Source organism: Manis pentadactyla, chromosome 2 (assembly GCF_030020395.1).
Source record: "Manis pentadactyla isolate mManPen7 chromosome 2, mManPen7.hap1, whole genome shotgun sequence".
Taxonomy (NCBI): domain Eukaryota; kingdom Metazoa; phylum Chordata; class Mammalia; order Pholidota; family Manidae; genus Manis; species Manis pentadactyla.
This window is the reverse complement of record NC_080020.1, coordinates 230,217,955-230,234,637: the sequence shown is the minus strand read 5'-3', so window position 1 is coordinate 230,234,637 and position 16,683 is coordinate 230,217,955. Positions and strand designations below refer to the sequence as shown.

Sequence of the window (16,683 nt, the reverse complement as noted above, 5' to 3'; positions counted from 1 at the left end):
CTAAGGGAACCCACAGTTTACAGACTTCTCATATTTTTTAATTCTCACTCTTAAAAGTAAAAACCACTGCTTTCTTCCATTGGGTCAGAGAGGCAGTAGATCATTTAGCAAAATTATTTGTCACCTTAGAAGAGTGTTACTGACTTTCATAGAGAAAGTTAGGCTACGGTAGAGCAGTATAAGCAAAATCTCGTCCTTATCTCCAAGAGAGCCACTATTTATAGGCTACAGTGACATTTCTGCTAAGTGCTCAAGGTTAAGAGAAGGAGATGAAGGGAATAAGAATTTAAAGGGTTAACTGAATTTTCCACAAACGCAGCTCCATTCCGTGCTGGGAGATAGAGCTAGTGGCTGTGCACATAGAAGGAATGCCGGGGCTACACTGTCCTGCAACAGCCAGTCTAACACCTCCTGTACTGGATGAAAACTCAGTGTTTAAGACTGAAGGGGGCTGATTTCACGTTATATCTGTGTTTTGGAAGATGCAGCTTGACCAGATATTTTCTTTACAAATCCTGGTACCACCTGCATAGCTGAAACACCCTTCGCCACATGTTTGCCTAGAGAGACCGCATTCAAGGTGAATCAAACTCCTCTCTCAGCACAGCCCTTCCTCCAGCCCATCCGAGAGACCGCATTCAAGGTGAATCAAACTCCTCTCTCAGCACAGCCCTTCCTCCAGCCCATCCCTGGGCTGGCTGGAGCAGGCTGCCCCTCTCCTCCCGCCCATCGCTCCCGAAGCCCTGACGCACCTCTTACCATGGCCCCTCTCTCCATGAGGCCCAAGCTCAAGGGCACAGACCGCCTTGCCCTCGGTCCCTTTATTCTCGGCACCAGTACAATGCACTCCACAACAGATGCATATAATGCTCCAAAATTGTATTAGAAACAGAACATTTGTGTTCAACAGATTTTCTTTCAGAGTAAACAGAATAAAATCTCCAAGAACACCCAAAAATACAGTAATGGCATGCAGATGAAGTTCTCTGTCATGAACTTTACTGTCAGTGGACTAGTAGGAATTCCCTTCTGTCCTTGAAAGAATGAACTTCAAAGTCATCCTGAAACCCTAGTGTGAAAATATATGCAAATAGGTAAAAAATGAACTTGCCCTGCCTGGTAGAGCGGGCAGCATACCCCAAAGAGGCCTCTGTGTTTGTGGACTTGGAGACTCGATAGTTTCACAAATAACAGGCAGGTGCTCAGAAGGGGCTCGTCTGTCCCAGTCACTCTGGGGCCACCCCCCTGTCTGTGGTTCTCTCGACCCTCTTCAACTCTCCCCTTCTGAGTTTTCTTGGCCACTTTTCTACACTCTTGATCATTTTACAACCAGCAGGAGAGTAGGAGAAGCCCAAAAAGATGATATCATAATCCTCCTTTTTTTCTAGTGGTATTTATGATAAAAGGCTTTAGGGGGAAGAGAGCTAATTCTGTAGCTGAGATGAGGGCTCTGAATAACCCCCGGGCTTTGAGTATTCGTGCAATGACTCTCTTCTGTCTCCATAGATATTTGATTCAAGCCAGCAAGTGTATCCCAGAATCTGTTAGCTCCCAAACAAAATGCTAGGCATTTTGAAAAACCAAGGGGACCAAAAGTTTGAGCCATGCTCTCAGGAAGCTTTTCATCTCTTGACAAGGTCTATACGTGAGAGATAATTATGAACCATTAAGAAAGTACATAGGATCACATGTTCACATAAGCAGAAAAACACATAGAAACTCTAAGCGCTGGCTGCTGCCCCCCAGCCCCATCAAGCTGCTGAGAAGAAGCCTGGAGTCTTGTCTTTCCTCCTTAACGATGTCGTTGGCACCAGGAGCCTCAATAGTGCAGGGCACAAAAACGCTGCTGATAATGACGACAGCCCGAGAGGTTTTGTTAGCAACGATGCTCTGAGAGCGCTGGGTGCCAGGACCACAGCATCAGAAGGAAGGAGCTCCTGTGGTTACCGCTCGGAGGCCCCTCATGCTGGGGCCCATCCAGCCATCCTCCCTGTGACCTGGAAGACCCCCAACAGTCACCACCCGTGGGCTCTGCCCCCAAAGGAGCTCCCCACTAGGGCATTTTGTCCAAGAGTGGAAAAACTTTGTTCCAGTTTGAAATCAAATTCTATAATCTAAATCTGCAGATCGTAATATGGCATAATTTTTCCCCATCCTCTTTGCATGTAAATTGATCTCTGCGCTGAAACTAGTACCTCAAACAAAGGGGTTCGATTTATGGCCAGTCTTATTCCCATAAATCACCCTGCAGCGTGGTGCTCATGGCCCTTTGGCTGCAGCGCTTACCTTTTATAAATGACACGGGGTGACCTCCCATTGAGAGGCCACCTAAGGCCGTCCCAGTCTCCCCTGCCTGCATCCACTCTTCCTTTGCTCCTTATTCGCTCAGGGACTTCAGGCCTAGTTTTTGTAAGCGTGCCAGCTGTGTTCTGTTCTGTTTTTAGTTAGTTAAATTAGGAAATGTCAAAATTGAACTCTGTGGGTCTGCCCCCCTGTACTTTGCTGGCCTGAGAAATACAGTCATGCCACTTCCCCCCACCCTCCCTCTGCAAGCACAAGCCCTTTACGTTTCATACCTGGGACTTGGACGGAGGCAGAAGCCTAGCCTTTGCAGTGGCCTGGAGTGCTGGGGGTCCAGCAGCTTTCCCATTTGGTAGAAGCCGGACGATGCCCACAACAGTTCCCCAGGAAGTGTCCTAGTGGGCTTAGTGCGGCATGCTCACAGCCAGTCAGTTCTGTGCCTCCTCATCCCATCCAGCATCTCTAAAGTCTCTGGGAAGCCATGTGGAGGCATGTCAAGGAAGCAGGAACTCACAATGGCAGCTGCGACACAAACTAACATGCAGGTCAGCCCTCGCCAGGCCCTCTCCTGGTGGAGCATGCAGTATTGGGGGAGAGCATGGGGACACTGAATTCGTACCCCCCAGGGTGGTGACAGAAGTCCCTGAGCCCAGACCTGAAAACATTTATTTATAGAAAAGCTTGAGGTGTTCAATGCTGAAGCACAATACACAGAGCAGAGGTGGTGTCCTGACTTCCCAGTACTCACCTGTTTACACAGCTAATGTCCCACGTTGTGATGTAAGGGTGCCGTGACCCCAAGAGCCAGCCACCAGAGGCTTCTCTTCCCTGGTCAAGGAGGGGGTAGCACCCCCATCTGCCTTCACTGAGCCATGCCACCCTTGGCAGGCCTACTAACCTCTTGGGCTTCACTTTATTTTCTAGTAAAATGAGGCATACGGGTTTTGTTTTAACCCCTGCTACCTCTTGAAGTTAAATTATTTTAAGATGTTTGTAGTCATGAAAGATGGATGTTATGAGCACTTCCCAGAGAACGCTCCAGAGACCCAGGGAAGGATTGTGTGATCAGAAACATTTGGGAAGTCCTAGGTTTCCCATGGCAGGACTTCTCAGAACCTTTTTCCAGTCTCCTTTTCTTAATTATTTTTATTTTATAGGATTTAACTGATGAAAAATGACATGCTCCTTGTAAACAAACACTACAGAGGTTTATAAAATAAAAACAGATAATCCCACCTTCTGTACATCAACCCCACCCCTAAGGGTAACCAACACCAGGCTTCGGTATGTCTGTGCGTCCTCTTGAAACCTTTGTGGCCATGACTCTCTAGGAGGGGGGCAGGAAGACTGTGCCCCAGGTTGTCAGACTCCAGAGCCCTTGCTCACAGAGCGCCTCAGGTCTGGGTCCCGTGGGGACACCGCTCTGTCCTGTGCACTAAGGGGGGGTTCCTGGACTGAAGAAGAGGACTGCTTGTGACTGAAGACAATTCTTTTACCAGGTCAGTGAGGTCAGAGGGAGGCAAACATACCACTATTCATTCATTAATCAAATGAGAAAAAAAGGCAACACTGGAATAATTTAAGACCCAGCACCTGGACCGGGTCATGGTCCAGTGCCGTGTTCCACCTCGTATGAGTCAGATATGTTTTCACATACACTGCATTATTTAATCCATAGATTATCTATGGATTCAGTGGCATTATCCCCAGTTTGCATGACTAGCACTGCGAGCGTTGTTCCTGTAACCTGGTTGCACACCTGCTGATCTTTTCACTGCCCATAGTTGCCTCTGGACTCATTTCTTCAAGTTGCACATCCCAGTCTTCAGGGAGCGAGGCCGTGAGCGTGACCAAGCGCACAGATGGTGCTCCAGGCAGCTCGCCTGAGATCTGGCCAGGTTCAGAGCCACTGTGCGGGTTGGAGGCTGAATGATCGCTAAGGCCTTGCACTCCATGCTTCTCTCCTTGACACCGTCTGTGCCCCTGCCTCCAGTCTATCCTCAAATGCAAGTGCCTTCACTACAGAGGCGACCTGGACACTTTCCAAACATAAAGAGCAGAACACAGGGAAATTAGACACTACTGTGTGTCTTCACAAGCTGGGGGCTGAACTGGGTTTGTACCACCATACGAAATCTCCTTGTTGGCCTCCGAGCCATACATCCCTCAGATTAGCACAGTTATTTATGCAGTAAACATTCATCAGGAGCTTCATCTGTGCCTGACACCTAGCAAGGCACCAAACTGCTCACCTGGGAACAAGACAGATGCCTGTCCTCCAAGAGTTCTCGGACTGGTGAGGAAAGGAGGCCACACCTGCATCTGCAGCATCGCAGCAGAGCACGCAGGCACCAGGGGGGAGCGCAGAGCAGGTGGAGACGGGGAGAAACAAAATCAAAGCAGCAGAAACCAAAAAAACCCTTGCATTCAAACCCTGGGATAAAAACATGTTTTAAAGTGATCCCTAGAGCTGTATTTGAAGCCAATCTATAAAACCCCTGCCCTGGCACATTCTTCTTAGACCCACACGTTTGTGTCATCCCCACGTGGATCTGCATATAAGAGATAAATGACTTGGGAGATTCAAACCGTGTTCAAAATGCACTCAACTCTTGGCAGTGAAACAAAAGCTATTCTTGTGAAGTATATACATGGAGAAAATTCTCAATATCTAAGATTAAATTGACAGATAAAACGTGTGGAGTCGGAGCAGCACAAAGGGCTCCATTACAGAATGACAAACCCTGCCTATGGTGTGCTGTCCAGTCAGTGGAAGCCAGGCTGTTATACAGCAAGACCGTTTTAAACTTCAGCTGAATTAGAGCCATGTTCACACTTCCTATTATTATGTGGGGCAGACCCCATGGGAAGGACCCACACATCACACCATTCTACAAGTGGCGGCTTGTGGAAACTTCAGGCAAGAACATATTTTATAAACATTACACAGTGATTTTTCCCATTCCCATTTTGGTACTATCTGTGTTTAATTAATTGTCTTAATTCAGCCAATATTTTTATAGCTAGAAAGAAAGATTTTTTTTTAAGTATGAAGTTCTTCTAAAGTCAAACTATTCTACAATTTTTAATGACTTCTAAATTTATCTCATCTGGTTTTTTAAAATTATTTTAAGGACTCCAAAATTAATATGCATGATAAGAAGCCTTTTTATCTTCCTGGGGGAGAAAAAAGCAATAATTGTGTAAAAGAGAGCCTGTCAGTGCAATGACTGAACAATTGGCAAGGGAAAAATAGGTCAGGTGCAAGAATACACGAACCTAAGTGGCAGCCTATTTTGATAGAACACTTTTTATTTCATTTTTCCATTAATAATAGAAATGTACTGTTCTAGACACTTCTCCAAAGAAGAAATTCAAATGGCCAACAGGCACATGAAAAGATGCTCCACATCGTTTATCACCAGGAAAGTGCAAATCAAAACCACAATGAGATAACACCTCACACCAGTTAGGATGGTCGTCATCCAAAAGACAAGGAACAACAAATGCTGGCGAGGATGCGCTGCTCTCCCTCCCACACTCTCGGCAGGAGTGCAAAGTAGTTCAACCATCGTAGAAAGCAATATGGAGGTTCCTCAAAAAACTAAGAATAGAAATACCATTTGACCCAATAATTCCTTTTATGTAAATAATTGAACCAATCCTAGGAATTTACCCAAAGAAAACAAGATCCCTGATTCAAAAAGACATATGCACTCCTTTGTTTATTGCAGAACTATTTACAATAGCCAAGATATGGAAGCAACCTAAGTGTCCATCAGTAGATGAATGGATAAAGATGTGGTACATATACACAATGGAATATTATGCAGCCATAAAAAGAAAACAAATCCTACCATTTGCAACAACATGGATGGAGCTAGAGGGTATTATGCTCAGTGAAATAAGCCAGGCAGATAAGACAAGTACCAAATGATTTGGAGTATAAGAACAAAGCAAAACTAAAGGTACAAAACAGCAGCAGACTCACAGACTCCAAGAAGGGACTAGCAGTTGCCAAAGAGGAGGGGTCAGGGAGGGTGGGTGGCTCTGTGGGGAGGGAGCAGGGGATTAAGGGGCACTATAATTTACAATCACAATATAGGTAGGTCACGGGGAAGGCAGTCCTGCATGGAGAAGACAAGTAGTGACTCTATAGCATCTTACTACACTGATGGACAGTGACTGCAATTGGGTGTGGAGGGGGGACTTGATAATATGGGTGAATGTTGAAACCACAAGGTTGTTCATGTGAAACCTTCATAAGATTATATATCAATGATACCTTAATTAAAAACAAAAGAAATGCATTATTCTAGAATTCCTTACTTTAAGGATAGGAACTGAAGCCTTTATCTAGAAAAGCAATGAAGAGTCTTTTCGTTGTTTTTCCATTAGAGCCACTGGCTTACAGAAACATATATTGTGAGCTGTATGTTAAATTCAGTTTACTTTGGTTGGGTGTGTAGGACTTTTTAGATACAAATAAATATGAATCATTTTACTCATTGTCTTTAAATTAAGAATAGGACACAAAAATTGTTTCCGTAAAAACCACAAACAATAGGCAAAACACTGGTAAGCTATGTTTAGTTTATAAATAAGAGGATGGAAGGAAAGGAGGAAGCACATGAGAAAGCCATGGGAGAACAGGAGCAAGAGGTCAGGAAAACGGGGATGAAACACAAAACCAGAGGGCAGAGCACAGTGATGCTAAATCCTACATGATGCTCAAGGAAGGCCTCTTTGAGAAGGTGACATTTGACCTGAGACCTGTATCTTAGAAGGAATGGTCTCTGCAGAGGGCACAGCAGCAGGAATGAGCAGAGCCTCACAGACAGCAGGAAAACTGGTGTAGCTGGAGCCAGGCAGCCAGAGAACAGAAAGGTAACTGTCAGTTAGACCTTTTAAGACATGGGGCAGGGAGGAAAGACTTGCAATTGTTATTATAAATGCACTGGAAAATTTTAAGCAGAGGGGTGGTATGCACTGTGTTACATTTTTCAGAAGGTCGTTTAGCTGCTTTGGGGAAAGGAATTTAGGTGGGAAAGACTGGGTGTGGCAAGACCAACTCCAGTTTAGGAGACAATAACTGTAACCCAGGAGAGGACTGGTACTGACTTGGTGCAAGGTAGTAACACTGGTAATTATGGGAAGTGATCAGGTTGGAGGGATACTTAGGAAGTAAAACTAACAATATGGGGTGTCCAATTTGATGTGAGGTGTAAAAGAAACAGACAATCACAGATGAATCCTGGCTCTCTGAACTAAGCAACTGGGTGGACGGTGATGTCATTAACATGTAAGACTAAAAGACAAGTAAGACTAAAAGACAGGGTTTTGAGCAGCAGAAATGGGAATCAGGAGCTAAGTTTTGGCCTTGTTAATTTTGAGGAAACTATAAGTCATGCAAGTGGAGCTGTAGAATACACAATTGGATATGAATCCTAAAATCCTTGGCAAAATAGGAAGAAGGTGCACCTTTGCAATTCACCTCCACACATCATCTCATTTATTTCACTATTTTGATTATGCAGCTGTTGATTTAAAGTTTGGGTACCAAAGTCAATTATCACCATCATTAAGATATCCTACTAGCTAGCGAGCATTTTTTCTGAACTTAGAACCAGGCAAGTGTCTATAAAAATCGTGTAAGACTTTGAAATGCACCAAAAAAAAAAAAAAAGATTGTGGGTCTTACCTAGTTTACTCTTCCCAGTTATCTCCACCTTTTATTTTCTTTGAACTATTTCACAATAGTTATTGAAATAAAAACAGTTGTTGAAAACTGATAGTAATGCAAGTGATTCTTTTCTATAGAAATGCTGGTTGTGTTTGGGAGTGATGCAATTAATTATTGCTTTGTTGATTTTGACTGGTTTTGCATCTATTTGGAAATTAATTCAGTGTCCCTGATTGCCTCTATGTGTGTATTTTGAATTGATAGACATTCACTTGTATCACTCTAAGGGTCATGGCCCTTGTGGATCTAAAGGACTTTTTAAAAGTTATCCCTTCATGTAGGTCTGCTTTTAATATTAGAAATTCAAAAGTCATTTTTAAGGAAATATTTGCCCCAAATTTTGAAGGATTAGTTCTTGAGAAAGGGAATTACTTAAATTTTGGAAATCAGTTTTGAAACTTTAGACATCTGAGTCAATTTACTAGCAAATAACTAGTGAGACTTCTGATAATAAAAAAGCTTATAAACTGATAAAGTTTATAGAGAGATTAAGGGAGTCCACAGTCCACAGATAATGAATGCTATATTCTAACTATTATTTGTGTGGTTTTGAAATTTTTGTAACTGAATGTCAAAACTGTTTGCTACGCACCCAACCCCACCATCTTTCGCCATAGACACACACCCGTCTTTGTCTGGTAAAATAGCAATCCACCTCAGAAGAGGTCTTCTTCCTTTGATGAAACATTGCTTGGGCCTCTCCTTTAGGACCTAATTAACATATTGTATTCAAGCAAAGGCAAACATCTCCCCTCTGGTATGAGGAACTGGCTGCTGAAGGTGGGGCTAAGAGGTCTGTTAAAGAAGCCCCAGAGTCCATTGAGAGAAAAGAAAAGGGACAGAGCCAGCCATTCAACATTAAGGGCCGGTCAGGAAGTACAGTGGTGGTTCTGACCCAACATCTGTAAGAAAAGATATCAGTGGTCCCAAAGAGGAATTCAGAAAGTCCTTGGGAATCTCTTTGCTGGCGTGGGCTCAGTACATGGCCTAAGCTTGTTGGACAGCACTGCTGTGGCACAGCTTGTGCTAGTGACTCCTCAGAGCTTGGCTCCCGGCACTGTGCCCTGATCCAGGGAAACGCTGGCTAAGCCCAGTGTGGATGAGGAGGACTGTGCCCCAGAAGGCCACCAGTAGACCATCACCCCAACTGGTGCAGAGATGGAGGACGCAGGACATCAACACACAGTGTAGAAGTGTCCCCAGAGCTGTGCAGGTTCGCCTTCAACACTGTCACCATGTGGTAAGAGACAACAATGGGAGATTGCGCAGCTCTCTGGTTGACATTTAGAAGCAGAGTTAACTGAACTTCGTTGGATTAAGTAACCCTTTATTCCCAGGATTACATACATTTTGGAGGGTGCCCTCAAGAGGCAGGTATATAGAGGCATACATACACTCAATAAATTATTTGGGAATTTAAAAGTGATATGACCACAATTGTATCTGAAGGAGTTGAAGCAGGTTACAAAGTTATGCCAGCTTTTCTCTAATAAAATTCCACATTATGTTCTAACTGGACCTCAGAATGAATAGTAAAAAAAATCATAGTTGAAAAAAATGCAATTTATATACTCTTTACATCTTTCCAGCTGCTTAAAATTCAGTTCCCACCCCTTCTGTAGGATGGGGGAGTGAGGCTGGCCATGATTATTGTCTCTGCTTCAATTTACCTCTCTGGTGATTTAGGTAAGATCTGAGCCAGGGTCCACCCACCAGATCAGACATTCCTGGTCCCAGGTCTTCAGCCTCAGGCTGCATTCTGGCAGCAAGATCAGGATTCAGTGCAATTGTACCAATGACCGCAGAGCTTGGAGCAGAATGCACATTATAGAAAACTGTAATGGAAAGTATCTTTGCTTCTAACGCCATGAGGACAAAGATAAGGCTACAAACAAAGGCTCTGAGTTCTATAAAGAAAGGTCCTGAATGAGTCCACTTCAAGCCAGCCCTTCAGATAGGTGAGAGGAGTCCCCAGGCAGAAGCCCCAAAATAGACGTGGGGCGGGGTGGGGAGAGTCGGGGGCCACCACTGCAGTTCTCACTTCCACAAGACCTGGAGTTACACTTCCATGTAGACCTCATGGTTGCTGAGAGGGGCCCAAGGAGGGAGGGCGGTTGGTCCAGGTTCTCCATCAGTTCTGCCCCACCTGCAAGCACAGTCAGGTTAGTAGAGGAACTTCAAGTACAGACTTCACCCAGAATGAAACTGGCCTAAAGCAAGACATTCTTGCTAACAGCCTCCGTGTTTCATACAGACTTAGGGTCCAGCCTGGGATCAAAGTCCCTTTTTGTTCCCTGTGTGTTTTCTCGATGGCCAGCTCTCTTCAACATCTGTAAAACAGAAAGGAGTAGGTGCAGCTGGGTAGTTCATTCAAGCTTCTCGGGTTTTCCTTGATACGGAGAAGACCTAGGCTAGTAGGGGGCTCTAGAACTCAAAGCAAAGTAACGTTAATCATTGAAACGAGCCAAATGCCATTAGTCAAAAATCTTCCTGAGATTTCTGTGTAAAGGGAAACGAGGCTATTTTTAGCATTTTTATCTGTCCTAAATCTATCCAAATGGATATATTGGGGAGCAGCAGATATAAGCACTCAATCATGAGCAACGTCCTTGACAAAGAAAGCTCATAAAAGGACCTGAATAGGAAGAGAGCAAAAGCAAAGCAGGTGAGGGAATAGCATCGCCGGGTGGGGGGTGGGGTGGATGAATTACCTCCCCCCTTGGTCAGTCATTTAAACTCCACCTTGGCCGGTAGGGCAGCAAAGTCATTGCAGTGCTATAAATAGGAACGGAGCAGTCAGAAAAGGCATGATTTGATCCTGTACACCTTCTAAATTCCAACCGAGGGTCCATACTCCAAACCTCCCTCCCAAAGCTCACAGAAAAAAGGTGATATGAAATTTTTTCTTCTACATAAATCTGAGACAGTTTCAGTTGTGTGAATCTAAAAATCAAAAGAAAAAATTGCTGCACAATAGAGGATTATCAACCTACCTGGAAAAGGAGAAGACAGCTGGGTGCATCGATCACTTTGAAAATCTTGGGTCAAGTACCATAAGCACAGTATCATTCATTCATTCCCTCCCGCCCTTCTTCTGCTCTGAGTAGCTGACGCTCCAGTACGAGAGACGTCCGGGACACACAGCCTCATAACAACTTGGACAGTGACAACAGCCACAGAGAAAGCTGGGTAACCCCCCTGCCCCCCGGCTCCTTCAGAAGGGGCAGGGACCGCTGAAGCAGCTGAGAAGCTAGAAATAGTCTTTGACTCCTGTTTTTTTCTAATTCAAGTTTTTGAAAATTCTCTCTCCTGAAGCCCACGTAGAACATAAAACTGAGTCTGGCTGGGAGCATGAGAAAAGGCCCGGGGGCCCGGCCAGGACCACGGTCACCGGGCTGGATCCACACTTTGGTGGAAGGGGCAGCCGCTGCCTGGCTGGCGGGCATGACAAGAAACAGAAGAGCAGCTGTGTGATTCACACTGGGCCTCGCACTTACTCACCTGCAAAGGGAGATGACCATGTAGAATCCTACTGTACAGGTGAGAGAACTGAGTCTGAGTCAGGTTAGATAGCAGCCCAGGGAGACACAGCTAATCAGTAGTGGGCAGGGACTGTGGAGCCAGGCATCTCTGGCCCTGAGACAACCTGCCTGCACAGGTGTTTAATAAATGAGGAGGGGATGATGTGGGGGCAGGGTCTGTACCAAAGGGGCTTCCAGGGGAAGGGGACAGGGTGTGCAATTGTATGAACTGCTTTAAGAAGCAGGAGTCATGGGGGCGTCTGGACACGGGGACAAGGAGGTTGGGGCCCTTGAAGATTGGTGGCTTGCATGCACCAGGCATTACTTCCGTCCTCCAGACACCGGGAGAGGTGAAGTATAAGGACAAGGTTGGCTTTTCTTTCTAGAGAAGGCAGCACAGATCTGATTTTATCTTTAAGGCTTGGCCAAGATCCCAGTTGCCTCATAGAGTCCAAGGTGGGGCTGGCTCACAGGGCCCCTGACGGCCCCCACCAGTGGGGCCCAAGCAGGGTGCTGGCAGCTTTGGGGAACAGAGCCCCAGGGCTGGAAGTCAGCGCAGAGCCAGGAGGAGGCGGCTGCTCCTGCCACCAGCCCCCTAACAATGAGCCCTGGGTCCCTCCCCAAAGGGCCAAGAGGGGCCACCCACTGCAGACCCTCAAACTCGGAAAAATGTCACATCTGGGCAAAGCAGTCAAGAAAGCCTTCTTATGCACAGACGGAGAACCTTGCAGGAGAGGGCTCCTCAGGCTGCCCACATGGGGGTCCTCTGCCACTCTCAGGGGAGACACGTGCCCTGGCCAAACAGGACTTCAGATCTTGTTACACCTCCTGAAACACGGGCCTGTGTCCTGGGCCTCTGGCCTTCCTTCCCAGGACAGGCCCTCACCACACTCGGAGAAGCCAGTACTTCTGAAAAACGCTGCCCACAGAGGGCCAGGCAAATCTTCCCAGAGAAAGGGATCCTTTGAGTAACATCTACTAGTCAAGCAAGCCACTCAGTGGGAATACGCAGTCGATGGATTTCCATAGGGATCAGGGAGCCTCCGAATGCTAACACTGGGGTCCCCCTGGGGGCGCACAGGGAGGGTCCATATGCAGTGCCTCCTCCATGAAGGCCGGAAGCCCCTGAGCATATTCTCCACTAGGGGAAATGCGGGTGCCCTGGACCCAGTTAGATTCAACCTAATTCTTCCAGGCCCCACCAGCGTTCAAGCTCCAGTGTCAGGTCTGGGGGGACAAACAAAGATTCCCTGCCCAGGAGGCCCTGAGATCCCAGCGTGCAGACAGTGGAGGGCCCACAGGTGCCACATGCTGGGACAACATGGCCAAGTCCACCCACCCGGGCCCTCCTCACGGCCTTCAGCTGCATAGCTCCTGCTACACCCCCCCACCCCACTCCACACACCCCCACCGGCCTCCACTGCTTCCTGCACGTCCCCCTGCAGCCCCACCTCCCATCCACTTCATCTGTGCTTCGAGACAGACGGAGGCCTATGGGCGCACACCTGGGGGTGTCTGTCCCACAGGCCACCTGAGCACTCTCGTCCGTCCTGTCCTGGGCAAGCCCATGGAAGGTCAGCAGAGGCAGGGAAGTGAAAGCACAGGGAGACTTGGGTGGCACGGGACAAGGTGTGCAAGGAGGAGGTGCCAGCGCAGTGCCAGGTCTCCAGCCTGGGTCACTGGGGACACAGTGGCATCATTCATTACAGAAGTGAAGTGTAAGCGCGAGAGCCTCTGGAGGGCCATCCTGAAGCGCCTGTCACCACTTCTGAGCACCACCGGTTCCTGCCCCGGGGCTCATCCTGCCCCTGGAATCGCCCTTCCACGCCCCGGGGCATAATGACTTCTGGATGCTTCTGTAGCGAGGACATCAAAATAGGTTATAAGGTTTATTTGGGGAAGAAAAAAAAAAATGGCAATTATTTTTTAGTAATTAAGGGACAAGTACTCTCTTGATCTGCAGGGGGAAAAAAACAACAGAAGAAAGAAGTGTTTCAACAACACAGATACAGTATTGAAAAGCCCCAGAAGCTGATCTCTTGACACTAAGTGTCAATCCTAAAATGGGGCATTTTATCCCCTGAAAATTAAAGTGATTATTTAAAAGGTTTCCAGGGCTTTCTGATACATACTCGGAGGCAGAAATTCTGGGAGGGGAGGTGATGGGACAGACACGGCCTCTAATGACGTGTCTGTCACATGATCCCTGTGAGCAGGACTTGCAGTCCAGGGTCTTGCTTTCCTCATATGTGACATAATGATAAAAGCCCCTCCCCCACAGGGTCTGTGTGAGGCTTCCCAAGCGAGGAGAACCCTAACAGCCAGCTTTGACTGTTCTTGCCAAGCAGCAGGGGCTGTTCAGGGGCTTTACGCATGTTAGTTAACCCACTTATTGGCAACCTCAGCCGTTAATTTTATCACAGTCCCCATTTCACAGGCTCCTGGTCCCTGTAACCTCCTGATGAGGCAGAGAATTCATCTCCTAGAAAGATCCTGCACAGGACTATTCTGAGGATAAAACAGTGTGAAATTCTAGGATGGAAACCAATATTGAGCAAAAAAAAAAAAAAATTAAGCATAAACCATGTTTCCTCCACTGCAGGCACGATTGAAGGATACCTCCTTCTGTGTCTATGCCAGTAGCAGGTCAGTTCAAAGGTCTGGAATCCCAGCCAGAGCCTGCCCCCCTCAGAAAGGACAGCCCTGCAGCCCCCTGGCCCTTGGACTGCTCTGGGGAATCCTATTTATTTAGATCGTGGCTATTTTACTGCCAGTTGGCTTCATTCTTGCTTTCCTTGGAGATTAGAAGCCCTGGGAAGGTAGGAAGGACTGTTTACACCCTCCTTCAAATCTCCACGATAGGTAGCTGTGCACAATGCGCATTGCTGATTTTTAGCACTATCTGAAAATGCCGAAGAGCCCCAGAATAAAGAGAACTAACAAACAGGACGTTTCTCTGCAAGAAATTCACATTAACAAAGCCAAGAGGTACTCCTCTTAAGTAGGTTAAATGTTCCAAATGTAGTGATGAAAAGTTAATGCTTTCTTTGAAAAATCATTGCATATGCGGCCAACAGCTTCCTATGCCTTTGCACCAGCTGCCGAGCTAAGACAAGGGCGGCCCTGGCACTCTTCTTGTTCCTGGATGACTAGCTCAGGATGGGGCCGCAGGGGCCCCGTCTCTGAAAGGCCACTGAGTGCAGGTAGCAAGGCCCTCCATGGGAGCCATCTTTCAGCACCGGAAGCACAGTGGCTCCCTTCCCCCTCTGCAGGCCCAGAGCTCCCACCACAGGCTTCCCTGTGGGTTTCTAGCCTGTCGGTTAGGTTTGGGGGAAGTTGTGAGGTCAGCAGGTAGAAGGGGGAAGTGGAGAGAGGCCAGGAAGCTGAGGCAGGGAGAGGCGATGGGCCCTCCTGGGCTTGCTGCAGTCAGACCCGCCCTTTACCTCCTGCTGCTGGGCATCGAGACCCAGAGGACCTCCCATCAGGGCTTCACATGTGCCCCCAAAGGCCCGCACTCAAATCACTGCCAGAATCAAAGGAGAAAGTTTCATACGCAAGTGTCCTTGGGACAGGTGACCAACCTGACTTCTGAGATATGCATGGCTGAGAGCTCTAAGGCAACGTTTGTGGGAAAAGGAAAGAAGGCGTGGGTAGCTCAGTGGGGCACAAAGAGGCAACATCCCCTCACAATTGGGTCACAGACCACAGGGGAGTGCCGACATGTGGCCCCAACTGAAACAGGCGGGCCCATGGGGCCTGGGTGCCTAAGCATGCCCAGCTGGCTCCAGAGCTCCTTCACCATTTGCTATTTTGTCTTTTTGGGGGACCATGCCAAATGATCACCCCAAAGTGTCAGCATGATGTATACTGCTCAGCTTTCAAGGACCAAGGTCCTGGTACCCCCTCCCCACCTCTGCCCAGTGTGCGACGCGGGGCCTCAGCTTCCCCATGAGCTCATTGCTCGTGAAGCTCTAACAGGCTCCTTTCAGCACTAATGCCCTTTATTCCACGATAAATCCTGGCATCGCTAGAATCAGAACAGCTTTTCCCAAAACCTCATTGTGATGGTTAATTTTATTTGTCAGCTTGACTGAATCTCCGGGTGCCCAGATATTTGGCTAAACATTATTTCTGAGTGAGTCTGTGCAGGTGTTTCCAGGTGAGCCTAGCATTTGAATCAGAGGACTCCGTAATGAAGCTTGCCCTGTCCAGGGCGGGTGGACACCTTCCAATCCTTGAGGGCCCAAAGAGAACAAAAACGTGGAGGAGGGAAGCATCTAGCCCTTTCTGCCTCAGTGGAGAGCTGGGACATCGCACTCGGCCTTTGGTGCTGCTGTTTCTCATGCCTTCGGATCCAGACTGGAATCTGTCCCCTCTGCTTCTCCGGTTCTCAAGCCTCGGGACCCAGACGGAATCACACTATGGGCTTCCCTGGGGTCTCGGGCTTGCAGACGGAAGATCACGGGACGGTGTGTATATATATACGCATAGATCCTACCAGTTCTGTTTCTCTGAAGAACCCTAATATACTCATCAAGAGATTCATGGGCCGGTGACCCCACGAGGGGCTCCCACTGGCCTCGTGAGCACGAAGGTGGCTTCCTCCACGCCAGCCTAGAAACACCAGAAGACTCTGCCCTGAGGCCATAGGTGCAAAGCAGAGGCTTATAAAAACTCTTCCTTCCTCCTTCGTCCCCTTCCTTCCTCTTACACTGCCTTTGTAATTCTGGGTTATATCCTACAGCAGAGCCTCCACGATTTCCATACAGAATGCTCAGCATCTGGATCATAATGAGGCCGACTCAACACAGAAATCGAGCTCTGAGCTTCCAGCTCCAGTGCCCACCTCGTGACACCAAAGGACAACCCTCTCTAAACTGCCATGGGTCGCAGGCAGACGAGGCGAAGTCTGATTCCCCCTCCAAGGCCTCAGGACCCCGACTGGTGAGCTGTCCAATCCGGACGGACGGAAGCGCCTGCTGCAGCGTGCGTGGCCTCTCCGGGAAACCCGCGAACTCCGTCACATCCTAGTGGGAAGTGTGCGCTCTTTCTCACCACATCCCACCAGAGCCTATTAGTACAATTCTTGTTATAGTTCGTTTACCGTAAAAAGAATCA

General features: G+C 47.5%; 1 long non-coding RNA gene across 1 annotated transcript in view; it reads right to left on the bottom strand.

Annotated features, from left to right (window-relative positions):
* Positions 1-720: 720 nt before the first annotated feature.
* LOC118910498 (uncharacterized) overlaps positions 721-16,683 on the bottom strand; it is a 29,584-nt gene continuing 13,621 nt past the window's right edge. The window contains exons 2-4 of the long non-coding RNA XR_005024009.2: positions 8,670-10,190; positions 2,577-4,340; positions 721-1,069 (exon numbers count right to left, since the gene is read on the bottom strand). This is a non-coding gene — a long non-coding RNA (uncharacterized LOC118910498). The remainder of the gene's footprint in view (positions 1,070-2,576; positions 4,341-8,669; positions 10,191-16,683) is intronic.